General features: G+C 46.8%; 1 protein-coding gene and 1 long non-coding RNA gene across 2 annotated transcripts in view; one reads left to right on the top strand and one right to left on the bottom strand.

The window, feature by feature from the left end:
- Window positions 1–4866, top strand: part of LOC144826521 (uncharacterized) — an 87838-nt gene extending 82972 nt beyond the window's left edge. The window contains exon 3 of the long non-coding RNA XR_013609836.1: window positions 4417–4866. This is a non-coding gene — a long non-coding RNA (uncharacterized LOC144826521). The remainder of the gene's footprint in view (window positions 1–4416) is intronic.
- Window positions 1–14806, bottom strand: part of KTI12 (KTI12 chromatin associated homolog) — a 568623-nt gene that overhangs the window by 548020 nt on the left and 5797 nt on the right. The window lies entirely within an intron of this gene.

The raw sequence follows: 14806 nt of genomic DNA, 5'->3' as shown, positions 1-14806 counted from the left end.
TGAGCAGTAAAATGACAAAAGCTTTTTACCACTCCAGGCACAGTATTACGGCTCTGGATTGGTAAAAGGCTTCTGCTGAATGGATTTACACCAAATCTGGCAGGAAGGTAGATTAGATATTGGTCCAAGGAAGTGCATTTTTGTGATTTGGTGTAAATGCGTTCAGTAGTTTCGAAGTGATTTAAAGACATTTTAAGTTGTATATTTAGGGACGCTGTGGAACCCCGACCTCTCTCGATCTCGTGCTGATGAGATCTGATTGGCTGACAACACTTCAAACCAGGAAGTGTTGGCAGCCATCTTGTGACTCGGTTGAACCGAGTCACAGGAAAAAACACATTAAAATGCAGTAGGTCTCGCAATGACATTATTATGAGCTATTAACATTGTAAATGACATTGTTTTTATATTGTTTTTCTTTTGTATTCAACTTAAATAAAAGGCAATGAAATTCAAAATGCAAATAGTCAAAAGTTTTGTAAATGCAAAACCTATTGCATTGCATTGCACTTATGATGATTATGTGAGATTGTTCTTCAAATTGGCAGGTATGTGTTTATTAATTTAGATAGCTTATTGTTTATAGAGCGGTGGCGACTTAGCATTTTAGCCTGTGCATATTCTGTTTCCACCTTACAAGAGTGGACAATGTATATGCACCAGTGAGTGCATGTCTAGTGAGACTTGTAATCCAGCGGTAAGCGGCGCCCATGTTTATTGTGTGCGTAACAGTCTGTAAAGCGTATGCCGTGCCTTCAGAAAGAGAAACACTTTCACTTTCAAGAAAAACAAGGCTCGTCTCTCCTTGTGAACTTGTTGCACCGCCCACCTCTAATGTAAACAGGTATTGCATCGCTAACATTCAACTCACTCTCACAACCTAGGACACTAGTCTGCGCTTCCTTTCTCTCTACCACCCAGAACGGCACATGGCAGCAGTCTGTGAATAACTTACGGTTACTCACCCCGATTGGACGTCCAATCAAGTCCAGCACGATGCACGGTCCAAACTGGGCGGCACCCACCGAGTGCAGAAGGACGACTTGGGAAAAGCATGTGCAGGCTCCACAGGCAATCGAAAAATTCTACATTTGTATTGCGGGCTAAGATTGGCTGACATGCCTACAATTCTACATTCATTGGTCACCATACTTGACAGAAGTCCCGCCTACTCAGCCTATGTTCTGCCTTGAGATTGATTGTTGTGCTACCAGGAAGTGCTTAGAGCATGGATGAAAGGTATACTTTCCCTTTAAAGAGCACTAGCGTGCAACAATCTTTAATTTTTTTTGCGGAGGGAAACAGAAGACGCGTGTAGCATCTGTTTCTCAAGAGGGGCGGGGGAAAGGGAGCCACGAGACCAAAAAGGAATAGGCGCCGTTGCTGCCCTTGGGACAGCGAGTCTACAGTGTGTCCTGCTGACGCTGCTTGCACGCGCCAGTACGCTCTGGGATTGGTTGGCAAGGTCCACCAGTCACACTGCTTATATGCAAGTTGCCAACCAATCACAGAGTGTACTGGCGCGTGCAGGCAGTGTGAGCAAGACACGCCGTAAACTCGCTGTCCCATGGGCGTGTCAAAAAAAATATAGGGAGTAACCAAAACCCCACTAAACACCAATCACAAACAACATTTTTACATAAATATCAACATTGTCCAATTGAAAGCATGGGCGGTGACAGAAGTATCTCTACACAAAATAATTTACCCCAATAAATCTCACTACGCGAGCAGCGCTTGCACGCTGCAACGCACGCTGCAACGCTAGGCGAGACCTACAAATGGGGCATGTAGAAACACCCTGAACTCTGGAGGCGGTTGGGGGGGTGGGGGGGGGTGCCACAGGGACCCCACAAGGGCAAAGACTTTTTTTTTAAAGAAAATTCAGCGGAAGTCGGGATGGATCCGCAAATCCCACTGAAAAAAAAGAAATCAAAAGCAAAGCGCGGGATCCCGACCTCCATTATTAATTGGCCCCCAGGTGGACAGGTCCTGTGGGCAGTGTACAAATAAAGGAGAGGGGGGCGCACAAAGTCACTGACCATGTCATGAGTGATGTAATATGCGAGGTCATAAGCAATACATTATGGGGGCGTGAGTTATAGTTAGCTCAGCCAACTATAACTGCTGAATTTCACAGGTTTTGTATGAGTGAAACTGGAGCTTAACTATATCGTCCCTGTAACCTTTGTTTTTTTTCTATATCAATCTATATGAACATATATCTATTTATCAGTGGGAAGCCATTAAGACATTACAGAAAGATCCTATGATAATGATTAAATCCTCCGAAAATGGAGGTTACATATTCCTCATGAATAGGGTGGGTGAATATGTAAAAGAAGCCCAGAGCCAGCTGTACAACACCACATGTTATGCGAGGATGAAGATGGATTCTGTCATGACTCTACAAAAAGAAAACCACGAGTCTCTACAGGGTTGGTATGATAATCAACTACTAAACTGGGATGAACTCCATTTCTTAACCAAAACACTACCCCCATCATCCCCACCCTATACCAACTTCCTAAGGTACATAAAAACATGACCAATCCACGGGGGCGACCGATTGTCTCTTCAAAGAATAGTATTTTTGAAAACACCTCGATCTTCATTGATCACTTTCTATTTCCGTATGCTCAAAATTTTAACTCTTATGTCAAGGACACTAAAGATTTTGTACAGAAAATTGGAGACCTTTCCTGGGGAAAGGAATGTTGGTTAGTATACCTGGATGTAGAGAGCTTCTAACTAGCATAAAATATCATGATGGACTAAGAGCATGCAAAAAATATTTACGCACGAGAAATATCAATATATTGGAACATACTCACACGTTGTTGATGATTGAAACATGCTTAAAAGAGAATGTTTTCCTCTTTGAAAAATGATTGTATAAAGAAATACAGGGTACTGCGAAGGACACCTGCTGCGCCCCCAGCTACACCAATCTGTAGGTGGGAGGAGTAGGTGCTCTGGAGCAGGGACCTTGCAAGATGGACAGAGATTATTAGCATTTGGCTGAGATATATAGATGACAACTTTGTATGAGACGGTAATGAGATCAATCTGAACGTTTTGTTTCTATGTTGAACTGTAATGATGTTAACTTTAGATTCACTGTATAGTAGAGCCAACAAGCCATTGAATTCCTAGACACTAAATTAAAAGTAGTTGATGGGTTCTTCAAACCGAATTATTCTGAAGATTCACTGCAGGAACTCGATAACTGCCATACCCCCAATTTTCACTGGGGTATACATTCAGCTAATTCCTCAGAGTGAAAAGGAACTGAAACTCTGAGGCTAGTTACCATGAAACCAAGACACTAATAACTAAGAGGTTCCTAGCGTGGGACTACCCTTGGAAAAAGTTGAAAACAGCCAGCTGGAGCGCAGACAGTACTTCTAGGGCAAAGGCCGTCTTCTGTCCCCCGGAAGCCAAACCTCAAGAACCTATTGAACCAATCTGCTTCATAACAAAATATACTAATCAGGCTGGAAAGCTAAGAGGAATCCTAAAAAAAACCAATTGAGGTATTTTGACTCAAGATAATATCTTGAGGGACAAAGTGGGTACAAAAACCAAATATCACATATCAACGCAATCTTTCTCTAAAAGATATGAAGGTATGTAGTTATCTCAAACCAAAACAAATCTAACTGTCTAAAACAGGTGAAAGGTTTCAAACTCTGTGGGAACTGTAAAGCTTGTCGACACACAATAATACCCAAGAATCACCTTCGGGAGATTAATTAAATCTGGCAGATACCCAAATTCATAACCTGCAAGACAGACTTCGTTGCCTGTTATCACATGTCCATGCAGGATTTGGTATATTGGATCTACCACTTTCCCTGTACAGAAGAGTATCCTTGAACATTGAAGGACGATAAACAGAGATTTGACATACAGCACAGCCAACCATTTCAATGAGAAACACTAGAGTGACTGGACAAAAGCCACATTTGTTGGCATCGACACAGTACCCAAACACCCAAAAGGAGGGAATAGATTAACTGCCTTACATAGACTTGAATCATGATTCATTGTACAAGCTGGTTCCGTGGAATGAATAACAATGAGGAATTACACTCGCATCTATAGGGAATTCATGACGCCGCACACCCCACCTCACAGATTTTTTTGTTCAATTAGTATATACACTCATTTCTTGTAGCGTTTTTCTTTGTCTAATTCTTTTTAGTTCTTTAATTGCTTTGGTCTATGGAATTAATTGGACTGTACGGTCCCGATACTGAGCGTAAAATGTGTCCAACATGACATTTGAACATAATGGTACCAATGTTTCCCTCCTTGCCTAGCATGGATAAACAATAATAGCATATTCCTCTGACATTTTGTCAACAAAATTATGATACCTACTTTATAATACCTCTTATCTTCTTTTTTCAGAATCTCTCGGGACCTATGCCCATGTGGATTGGCTGATATTACAGACAGGGAGTTAACTGGCACGAAGGAGTGACACCACTGTGGAACCTCTTCATTTGGATCTCTAGACGTGTTAAGATGATGTTTTTGAATAAACATTTTAACCTTGTTACTGTGGCTGACACCACATTAAGCTAAGTTATCTTTACCACTTGGGACAGTACCTGCAAAGCAATCAAGTTAGGCTACTGTAGCCAGATCGCCAGTACCACATTATAGACCGATGTCTAGCAGGTACTCTCACCTTAATAGCACCACATGTGTCATGCTCCCTCCCTCCTCCCCCCGCCCTCCTCCAGTTTTCCATCTGTTTGCTAAGGGGACCCTTACCCGAGCAGGTGAGGGGTCAGACACACACGGCTACTCAGGATAGATAATATGTAAGAGGTCGGCAATGAGGTTTTCTCAAACGTCAAAGGATGATCCATGTGAGCCCACAAGGGTATTCATGGGTAATGTAGTTCCATGAAATACGATGTAACTACTGAAGATAAAACATGGTTGTGAATCATAAACTTGCTCAGGTACCTTTCATTTTATGTAATGATATTTTGTGTTCCACAGTTCATTATTATTTTTGCCCACAGGAAAAATGTATATGTATTGCACTGTTTCACTTGATGGAACACATGCCAGGAAATAGAACAAAAAGTATTTTTTTTATTTTTAAGAACTGATGCGTCGAATGACAAAGTATTTATGTTGACGAAATGCAAACTGTGGTCATGTGTTCAAGACACCTTGGAGTCGAAACACGTCATCCTCGTTTGCCTCTATATGTCACACAGACATATCTCAGGGATGAGTGCTCACTCACTTAACTTTATACATTTATATATATATTTTTTTTAAACAATTGTATTGCTTTTCAAAACAACCATGGGCTCATAAAGAAAAAGATTTTCACATTGTGCATACATAGAGTACAGTGTATATAGGATCTACCTACATAGATACGATAAGAAGTAGTACATTTGCGTCAAATACGAAACCCCTTCTCGCCCCCCTGTTTCTTCCCTCCCCCTACTCAGAATCACTTTCGCTATCTAGCGTCGGAGGGTCACACGAATGCCCCCTATATTCATTCCATGCACCCCAGAGCCTAACCCATTTTCGTGGACATTTTCGATTCAAATACACTGTTCGCTCAGCCAGCATTGCAAAGTCCAGGTCCGAGCACCACTCCTTGACTGCCGGTGCAGCCGGGGACCCCCAAAATCTAGCTATGTTTCTTTTTGCATACATTATACCTAATGTCATCCAGTCCTGTGCAGAGTGTGAAAGGTCATTGGGTTCCCAGATATTCAATAGGCAGCCCCGCGGGTCAGGAATTATGGAGTCTTTAACCACCTGTGACATAGTCCTCATCACCTTTGTCCAGTAATCAGCAATTAGAGGGCATTCCCAAATCATGTGGAGAAACGTCCCCTCTTCCCCGCATCCCCGCAAACAATATTTATGCGCGGCTCTCCCAATCGCATGCAGGGTGACCCTAGTGTGATATACCCGGTGTAATAATTTTAGTAGGATTAATCGAAGTCTGGACGGTATAGCAACTTCTCGGGCGGAAGAAAGCGCAGCCTGCCAATCAGACTCAAACTCCCCCACCTCCCGAGTCCACTTGTCTCTTAATTTCAAAGTTGGGTCTTGTAGGTTATTAACGAGTTTACGGTAAACAAATGAGGTCACTTTTTTGGGCATGTGCTCCGTGAGGAGTCTATTTTCTAATGGGGTAGATTCAGGAACCTCATCGCCAGGGCGGATTAGGGATCTCAGGGCATGATGAATTTGCAAATATCTACATTTTTCCGTGGGTGCCAAATCATATTGCTCAGTGAGTTGCTCAAATGTTAAAATGGCTCCCTGCTTCCAAAGGTCTCCTACCATGGAGATACCAATCAAATCCCATGCCCGGTGACCTTTACTGTTGCATAGGCGGCCCAGTTTGCGCGACGACCAGAGTGGCGTCATTTGCGTGAGAACATCTTTACATTTAAGGTGGGCCTGCGCCTGATACCATAATTGAACCGTATGAGACGTAGGACCCCGCAATGCAGATGCGCATCGCTTATCATAAAGTGCAGCCAGTACATCGTCGCCACCCAGGTCGTATCTATCAGCTTTGAATGCTGGCTCAGTCTGGGGGGCATGCAGCCAATAGTTGATGATCTTCAGCTGAGCCGCCCAGTAATACAGTTGGATATCAGGGAGAGCGATTCCACTGTCATACCAGCTCCTGATTAATTTGTGTCGTGAAATGCGTGCCGGTTTGCTCCCCCAAAGGAGACCCGAGACCAGTGCGTCTATGGATCTGAAATATTTAGGAGAGACGGAGTACGGGGTATTCTCAAGGATATAAAGCAGCCGAGGCAGTGTCTTCATTTTATATAAGGCCGCTTTCCCCAGGAGGGTCAAAGGTAAGGAGTACCAATGTTCCACATCCGTACGTAAGTGCTCAAGAGGGGGCTCCAAATTACGGTGAAAAAATTCCTCCCGATGCGGTGTCACCCAGATCCCTAAATACTTAAAAGGTTCTTCAGTGATTATTAAAGGGCAATCTGTTCGGCATAAATCCGGACTCATCTGGGTGGATCAGAGTTTCCAGATGTGGGGTTAATCGGTTGGCTATCATTTTGGCCAAAATCTTGGCTTCCACATTGAGCAATGAGATCAGACGATATGATGTACATGCGTCCGGGGATTTGCCAGGTTTCAGGATTGCAACGATTGTAGCTATTCGCTGTTCCTGTTGCAGCTCCCCCTTACTTAAGCTATCTAAAAACATCGCCAAAAGGTGGGGAACTGTGAGCTCAGTTACACACTTATATAGCTCAATAGGGATCCCATTGGGCACCATGGCTTTACCCGATTGTAGGGACTGAACCGCTGCAAGGACTTCATCTTTCGTAAAGTTGGATTCTAAAAGCAAGGCCTAGTCCTCTGAGAGGGACGGCATTCGTCTGTCCTTATTATAAGTTTGTGCCTCCTCCGTCGTAATATGCGATTCGGAGGTATAGACTAGTTCAAAATAGTCAGCCAAGGTGTCGACAATGTCCCCTGGGGCAATAACCAACATATCCGCTGAGTTGCGGAGTTGCGCTATCGTTCTCTGTGCCCTCTCTTTCTGACCCAGCCATGCCAGGAGTTTCCCTGCCTTATCCCCTATTTCATAAATTGTGTGGTGCGTGTGTTGTATTCTCAGCCTAACTTGTTCCCGTTGGAGTTCATTAAGTTCACTTTGTTTGAGACGAGGCTGATGCGGTGTCTCCTCCGTGGGGTCAGCTTTGTGACGTGATTGCAACACGGTCAGGTCGGCCTCCATCGTGTCCTGGTCACCCCTGGTGGCACGCCTGTGACCCGTTATTGATGCTAAGACTTGCCCCCTCAGCACGGTCTTGGAGGCCTCCCACAGAACACCCGGTGGGCGTACAGAGTTCGCATTCTCTTGAAAATAGTGTTTTGTAACTGCTATAAGCTCCTTTTGGATCTTGGGAACCTGTAAATAGCCTGGGGAGATCGGGAAAATCCGTTTCCGGACCTTAACGTGGGAGGCATATGTCAAGGTAACCGGTGAGTGATCGGAGATGCCCCGTGATTTTATCTCTGTCTCCGACAAATGCGGAAGACTCTCCGCGGAGAGGAAAAAACAGTCAATGTGGGAGAGGCTATTGTGTACCCCCGAGTGTAAGGTGTACCCCCGTTCACCAGGATGTTTGTATCTCCACCCATCCGTAAGACCCAGTGCCTCCAGAAATCTAGTCAGCCGGGACTTCCCAGTCCCCAGCGTCCTGCATGGATAACGGTCCAGCGAAGCATCTAACACTGCATTGAAATCGCCTCCTATAATGAGCTCCCCCTCCGGTAGACTCAATAAAAATGCGCTAAGAGCGGGATGCGCATTAGAATGAAGGCCGGTGGGATGTACAATGACACTACGTTGAACTTCCTCCCCTCCCACTGACAGGAGATAGCCGCAAATTGACCCTGTGAGTCCCTCCAGACCTGCTGAACAATTAGTGGGAATCGTTTGCGAACCAAAATGCCAACACCCCTGGAGCCCGTAGAGAATTCAGAATGCACCGCCATGGGATAGCCCCAACGGTCCATAGCCTTACAGGCCGAGCCCACCAGATGGGTTTCCTGAAGTAATGTAAATGTAAATGTATTTCGATTTATATAGCGCACGTTTCACCCAGGGGTCTCAAGGCGCTTGCTTAGGGAACCCGTCCTGGTATTCCCCTGTGAGAGATACCCCGGCAGGGTATTCACAAGGTGAAAGCCAGGCATCCCGCCGCGAGGGGCCGTAGTGGAGATTAAGCAAGCTATTGCCCAGAGTCGCAGAGTGTGACCCCGTGAGTCGAGTAGGCACCGGAGCGAGAATTGTCGAGTCCGTGGAATTTTTGAGCCCGAGACCCGCCGAGGCGGGGAATCGAACCCTGGTCCACGGCTGATCTCAGCTTCCGGGTCTGCCGCCTCTAACCACTGAGCCACACTTCTGCCACTGCTGGCGCCGTATATACTGCAACACCAGTCCTCTTTTAATTTTAGCCCCTAGCCCATGTACGTTCCAGGTCATGAAAGTCAGAGGGGTTGCTGGGGTCAACAGGGGGGCGCTCATATCTACAGCATTGCACATTGCACTTCCTTCTTCCATCAGAATTAAGACAACAATGCCCACCAGTCTCTGCAGCATGCACTTCAACCATCATAGCAGTGAGATATAGCCCAGAACCAAAACATAAAACAGAGTCCAACAATCCTGCACATTTTATCGCTAACATTTCCATAGTCTTTACAGTTTCAGAATCAACCCCATGGACCACCTCCCTTGCTCCCCTCCTCCCCCCACCCTGCTCCCCTGCCTGTGGATGTAGAACTACCCACCCCCCAACGTGGCAGAGTGCCTATACCCTCCCAAACCATGCTAAAGATGCAGAGGGCAAATGAGCCCTCCATCCGATGGCAATCTGAAATGTCTACAATTAGGTACAGCCTTAATTCTGCAATAGCACCATTCAAAACATTATAACACATCTGAATAACTAACAGATAAAACACAGTATTTACCCAGAGTTATGGAAAGCCCACTGCAGCCATTATTAAGGTCCGGAGCAGTCAGCGGTGTCCCTCCACCCATCCCCCGCTCAGTACTTGCGTACATCTCCGATGCCGGGTCCATCAATAGTTAAAGTCCACTTTAGTCCTGCACATGGAGACTGCTCGATTCAGCTGCGGCCTCCAGCTCTGCCCCCTCAGCTCCACGGTCATTGCGGTGCTCCAGTCTGTCCCGCCGACTGCCATTTCTACCTTTGACCTTCGTCCAGCCCTCCATCCACTCCCAGGCTGCATCCGGAGAGTCAAAAAACCACGGTTTACCGTCCCATTCCACTCTTAATTTCGCCGGAAAAAGCATTGCGTATTTAATGTCTTCTGCGTAAATCCTGCTTAACCGCCTGAAAACTCCTGCCCTGTGCCTGGACCCTGGCTGTAAAATCGGGAAAAAGGACACTTCATAGTTGTCCAGTTTGAGCAGAGGGCCAGATCTCGAGACTTGTAGGATGCTGTCCCTGTTCCGAAAGTTGAAGACCTTGGCAATTAAGGGTCGTGGTGGGGCGCCAGGTCTGGGCCTTCCGCCCAGCACCCTATGGGCCCGTTCTATTGAGAAGTACGCTGACAGCGCTTTAGGTTTCAGGTGCTTCGTGATTAGGTCCTCCACATAGAGGTCCGCAGCCGGCCCCTCTGTTTTTTCGGGAATACCAAGGATACGTATATTATTGCGGCGGGCCCTTCATTCATAATCATCCAGCTGCTGTGCCATGCGAAGCTGCGTTTTTTCCATGTCCTCCATTTTATGTTGCAGCTCGAAGGTATCGTCCCTCAGCCCAGTCGTCGCTATTTTGAGCTCCTTCACCTTCTCATTCATCTGCTTAAAGTCCGCTCTGAGCAAGGAGACCTCCACTGTGACGGAGTCCATCGATGTGCGCATTCCCCCTATAGCCGCCAGAACGTCATGGAACGTCGGTTCAGATTCCGAGGGCGGCGATGCCGCCGGGCCACCCTTATCTGCCTTCGGTGAGTCACCTTTTTCACCCCCTTTAGTCCACGCAAATTTGGACAGTTGCTTCTGGGCATTAATCAACAGCTCCTTCTTATCCGGGACTGTCCCGGCCCCCTGGAAGCATGCCTGGGTGTCTCCCATTCTGAAAAAACCCAACGCAGACCCCAATAAACCAGAGAATTTCCGACCAATATCCCTCCTGCCTTGGGTGGCAAAAATCGCTGAAGCTCATGTTAACAACGTACTAACTCCGTTCGTGAATAATAACAACATTTTAGATCCCTCCCAGAATGGGTTCAGACCGGGCCATAGCACGGAAACTGCCCTCCTGGCCACTACAGAGCAATTGCGATCTCTCATGGACAAAGGTCAAAGTGCGGCGCTGATTTTGTTAGACCCCCCTCACACCAACTCACGCAAACTGTAGTAAGTCCACGCAGTCCAGGCCATGGCTTCACCACCGCGCCAACTAAATCCCTCCTAAGCCCACAGAATAGGTCAGAGTCTACGAATGCGCACCCACTGCAGACACTGAGGCATCTAGGTGGGCCGGCACGTCCTCTGTCACTGAGGGACCCACAGGGGGTGGGGCGAGGGTGTGACACACATCCACGACCTCCTTACGTCCACCAATGCCGCTCTTGTGCTCACGGAGCTCGTTATTGAGGCCACATCAGGTCACTGGCACCTAGTATTTTTACTTTCGGGAGAGTACCTTCAGGGGGGTGGGCGGAGCGCCCCACCTCACATGAGCTGCCGGCCGGTCAGGCCCGGGGGGGGAGGGACCGGGCCGCAGGCGCCGCTGTCCCGTGGCGATCCTCAAGTCCTGGGGAGCAGAAGCAGCCGGTCCGGGCACTAGTCCTGCCTCTGGGGAGTCCTTCAGGCAGATCCACACCAGCCGAGGGGGGCCAGAATCCCACAAGGCTCCCCCTCGTTTGGCCACAGTTTCGATTTCGGCCGTCTATTGTAGTGGGGCCCTCAAGCCGGGGCCTCGAGTTGTTGTCTGCCCCCAGTCCAACACCAGGCTCCCTATGAGGGCTCCGGGCAGAGGAGACCAGCCCCCTATACCTTGAAGCGCCAGCCGCCGCGACGCAGCGCGGATCAAATCGGGACCGTCAGCAGCCCTCAGGCAGAGAGGGGAGGTGATGGGGGGGCGGGGGGGCGGGGGGGCGGCCGCCGCAAGCACAAAGCGGAGCGTCGATCTGTTTCAGGACAGCTGCGCCGCCATTGCCATGCCGTTGTGCCCATCGGGGTTTCGCCTGGGGGGGGGGGGTGGCGCCGCGGCCGCAGGGATCTCAATGTAATTACCCCAGGGGGGGCACCAGGTCGGAGGGGAGACGCTCACCCTGCAAGAATTCTGGGTTTCAGGCTGATTTACGATATTTTGGCGATCGGTGAGAGAGAGCTCCGTCACGCCGCAGCCATCGTCCTTGGCTGCTGGCCACTACATTTTTTTTTTTTTATGCTGAGAATATATATTCTCGGCATTAAAAAATATAAATGTATAAAGATAAGTGGGTGAGCACTCATCCCCGAGATATGTCTGTGAATCGCAGATCACACACACGGATCTTAACTAGATCATAGCAACATTTCATCCTACAAAAACACACTGTGTAAAGAAATAAGGAACCATTAACTAAAATAAAAATATGTGTTCTTCAGGTCTACACTCATAGTCTATCAGCAGTACTGTTAAATTTGGTAAGTGAGTACCTAACAGGATGCCCAATTTTCCATTTTACACCTCCTGAATTAAACCTGGTCTGCTCGCTGTTGCAACTTTTGCAAGACAAATTTAGAAAATGAACAACAAAATAGTCTTAAGCTTTGAAGCACCAATGGAAATATCAGAAATTCTCATCAATACTGCCCAGGACCCACTTCGTGCCACAAAATCTGAGCAGTGGGTATGTTTTAGCCATGGAACTAGGATACTTGACATCTAATGTCAGTTTTGCAAATTGAATGTACTGGAAATAAACACAGTATTCTAATGCTGGGACAGAGTTCACAATATAGTGCCCTTGCCATCAGAATAAAAAATTAGCTAGCTATCGCGCCAAGAATTTTCAATTCTATTAAGGACATGGAGGCGAGGATTATGCTTCTCTTTCTTTTAATGCTACACACAGCAGCCAATGAAATCTTTGTATATCAAAAAACAAACTACATTTCCCATGATGCAAATCCTAGGCAATACCGGATATCCTTCTCTTTCTTTGCTTCGAACATAAGTATATAAATAACTGAAGTCCAACATAAACCTCCTCCAACATGCATGGAAGAACAGCCAACTGGAAAGAATTCTTTCAACTGGAAACATATTCAGTCCATCTTCTTTTCAGAACCTGAAAGAATGAGAAAAAATGTGCCCGTAAAATCTGTAAAGACAGACTATAATCATGGGAGGGCAAGATATTACCATACATGTCATATAACCGGGTGTAATAATCCTCGCCTCTCTGTCCTTAATAGAATTGAAAATTCTTGGCGCGATAGCTAGCTAATGTTTTATTCTATTACAGGACCGGAGGCTTCGTATTATGCTAGTTTAACGCTCTTGAAACACTACAGAGGAAATATCACTCACCGGTTTATAATAAGACTGTTTAAATGTTGATTCGGAGGACCAATCCGCTGAATGCATAATGTCCTGAACAGTACATACTAACATAAAACTCTTAGAGGCCAAGGCACCACGTATAGAATGGGCCCCAAACACCTGGGTATTAATACCCGCCTCTTGCATAACATATTTCAACCATCTGGCTATAGTAGCCGCAGTAACAGGTTTGAATGGTTTCTGTAAAGCAATCACTAACTGCGTAACATCAATAGGTCGAAAAGACCTTGTAAACTCCTCGTAGACTTTAAGACATTGCACCACACAAAGTTTTGCATTGCTAGGAAAAGCATGATAGTTAACACTTCTAGACATTGTCTTAATACTGGCAGTAATGTTAAAAGAGACTCCCTCTGGAGTAAACACTCTACCTGTAATGTCCAAGGCTTTGACGTACGATGACCGTCGACATTCTGCAAGATATAACAGCATAGCCAACGTGGCCGAAAGTTGTTTCCTGGATAACAAATCATTTTGAGGCCAGCTATTGAACAGTGAAAGAACTAGAGAGACATCCCATAGAGAAGTATATTTGGGTTTGGGCGGATTTGCTACCCTGATCCCTTTCAGAAGTTTGCAGACAAGCGGATGCATCCCCATCGGCTTACCCTCAATTTGAGAGTGACCCACTGAAATTGCGGAACGGAAATTATTAACTGAACGATATGCTAAACCTTACGAACTTTTCATAGAAAGGAAGTTCACAATGCAGGGTAATCCTGCCCCAACGGGATCCATGTGTTGTTCAACGCAGCAACGAACCCAGCCTTTCCAGGCTGAAGCGTATCTCTTCCTGGTGGAAGGGGCCCAGGCTTGGTCGGTAAAGGCTGAAGCCTGCTCCAAAAATTCTGGCATTTGCCAATGTTTCCGGAAAGTCTCCAGGCCATCAGAGAGAGATGTCCCGACTCTACCATCGGATGCATCTCTCCATGAGGGCCCTAGAGTATCATCGGTGATTCCGGGATCCTCCTGGGAAGGTCGCAACTGACTTCCAGGAGACTCGGAAACTAAGGTTGCGATTTCCAGAGGGGGGTCACTAAGATCACCTCCGCCCTCTGACGCACTATCCGTGAGTACACTCGAGGAATCAATATGAATTGGGGAAACGCATAATTCAGGGACTGAGACCAGTCCTGCGTGAAAGCATCCGTCGCCAGGGCCAACGGATCCGGTCTCCAACTGAAGAACCGAGACATCTGCAGATTCAACCTGGAAGCAAAAAGGTCGATCTGGCAAGACTCCCAAATCTCCTGTAACCATTGAACTACCTGCGGTTGAAGCTGCCAATCGCTGTAATCCCTGAGTTGACGTGAGTGCCAGTCCGCCACCACGATCGACTGAACTGGAATATACTCTGCTATGACCGATATTTGTGACTTAGGCAATAGTGCCAAAAGTGCTTCGTTATCTCTACTAACATGGAGGTTCTTGTACCTCTCAGTTTGTTGATGTAGCGTACTGCCGAGACGTTGTCCATCCTCAGAAGGATGCAACATGACACGTTCTTGGGTGACAGAATCTTGATCGCGAATGAGCCGTCGAGAAGCTCTAAGCAGTTTATATGGAGATCTAACTCCTGCAGAGATCACCGTCCCCCCGTGGAAATATTTCCGCAACGAGCTCCCCAGCCCCAACGGCTGGCGTCGGACTCGATGACTACCTCTGGA

This window comes from Lissotriton helveticus, chromosome 3_2 (genome assembly GCF_964261635.1).
Source record: "Lissotriton helveticus chromosome 3_2, aLisHel1.1, whole genome shotgun sequence".
NCBI classification, from domain to species: domain Eukaryota; kingdom Metazoa; phylum Chordata; class Amphibia; order Caudata; family Salamandridae; genus Lissotriton; species Lissotriton helveticus.
Note: the sequence above shows the minus strand (reverse complement) of the source record. Positions and strands in the feature narration are given on the sequence as shown.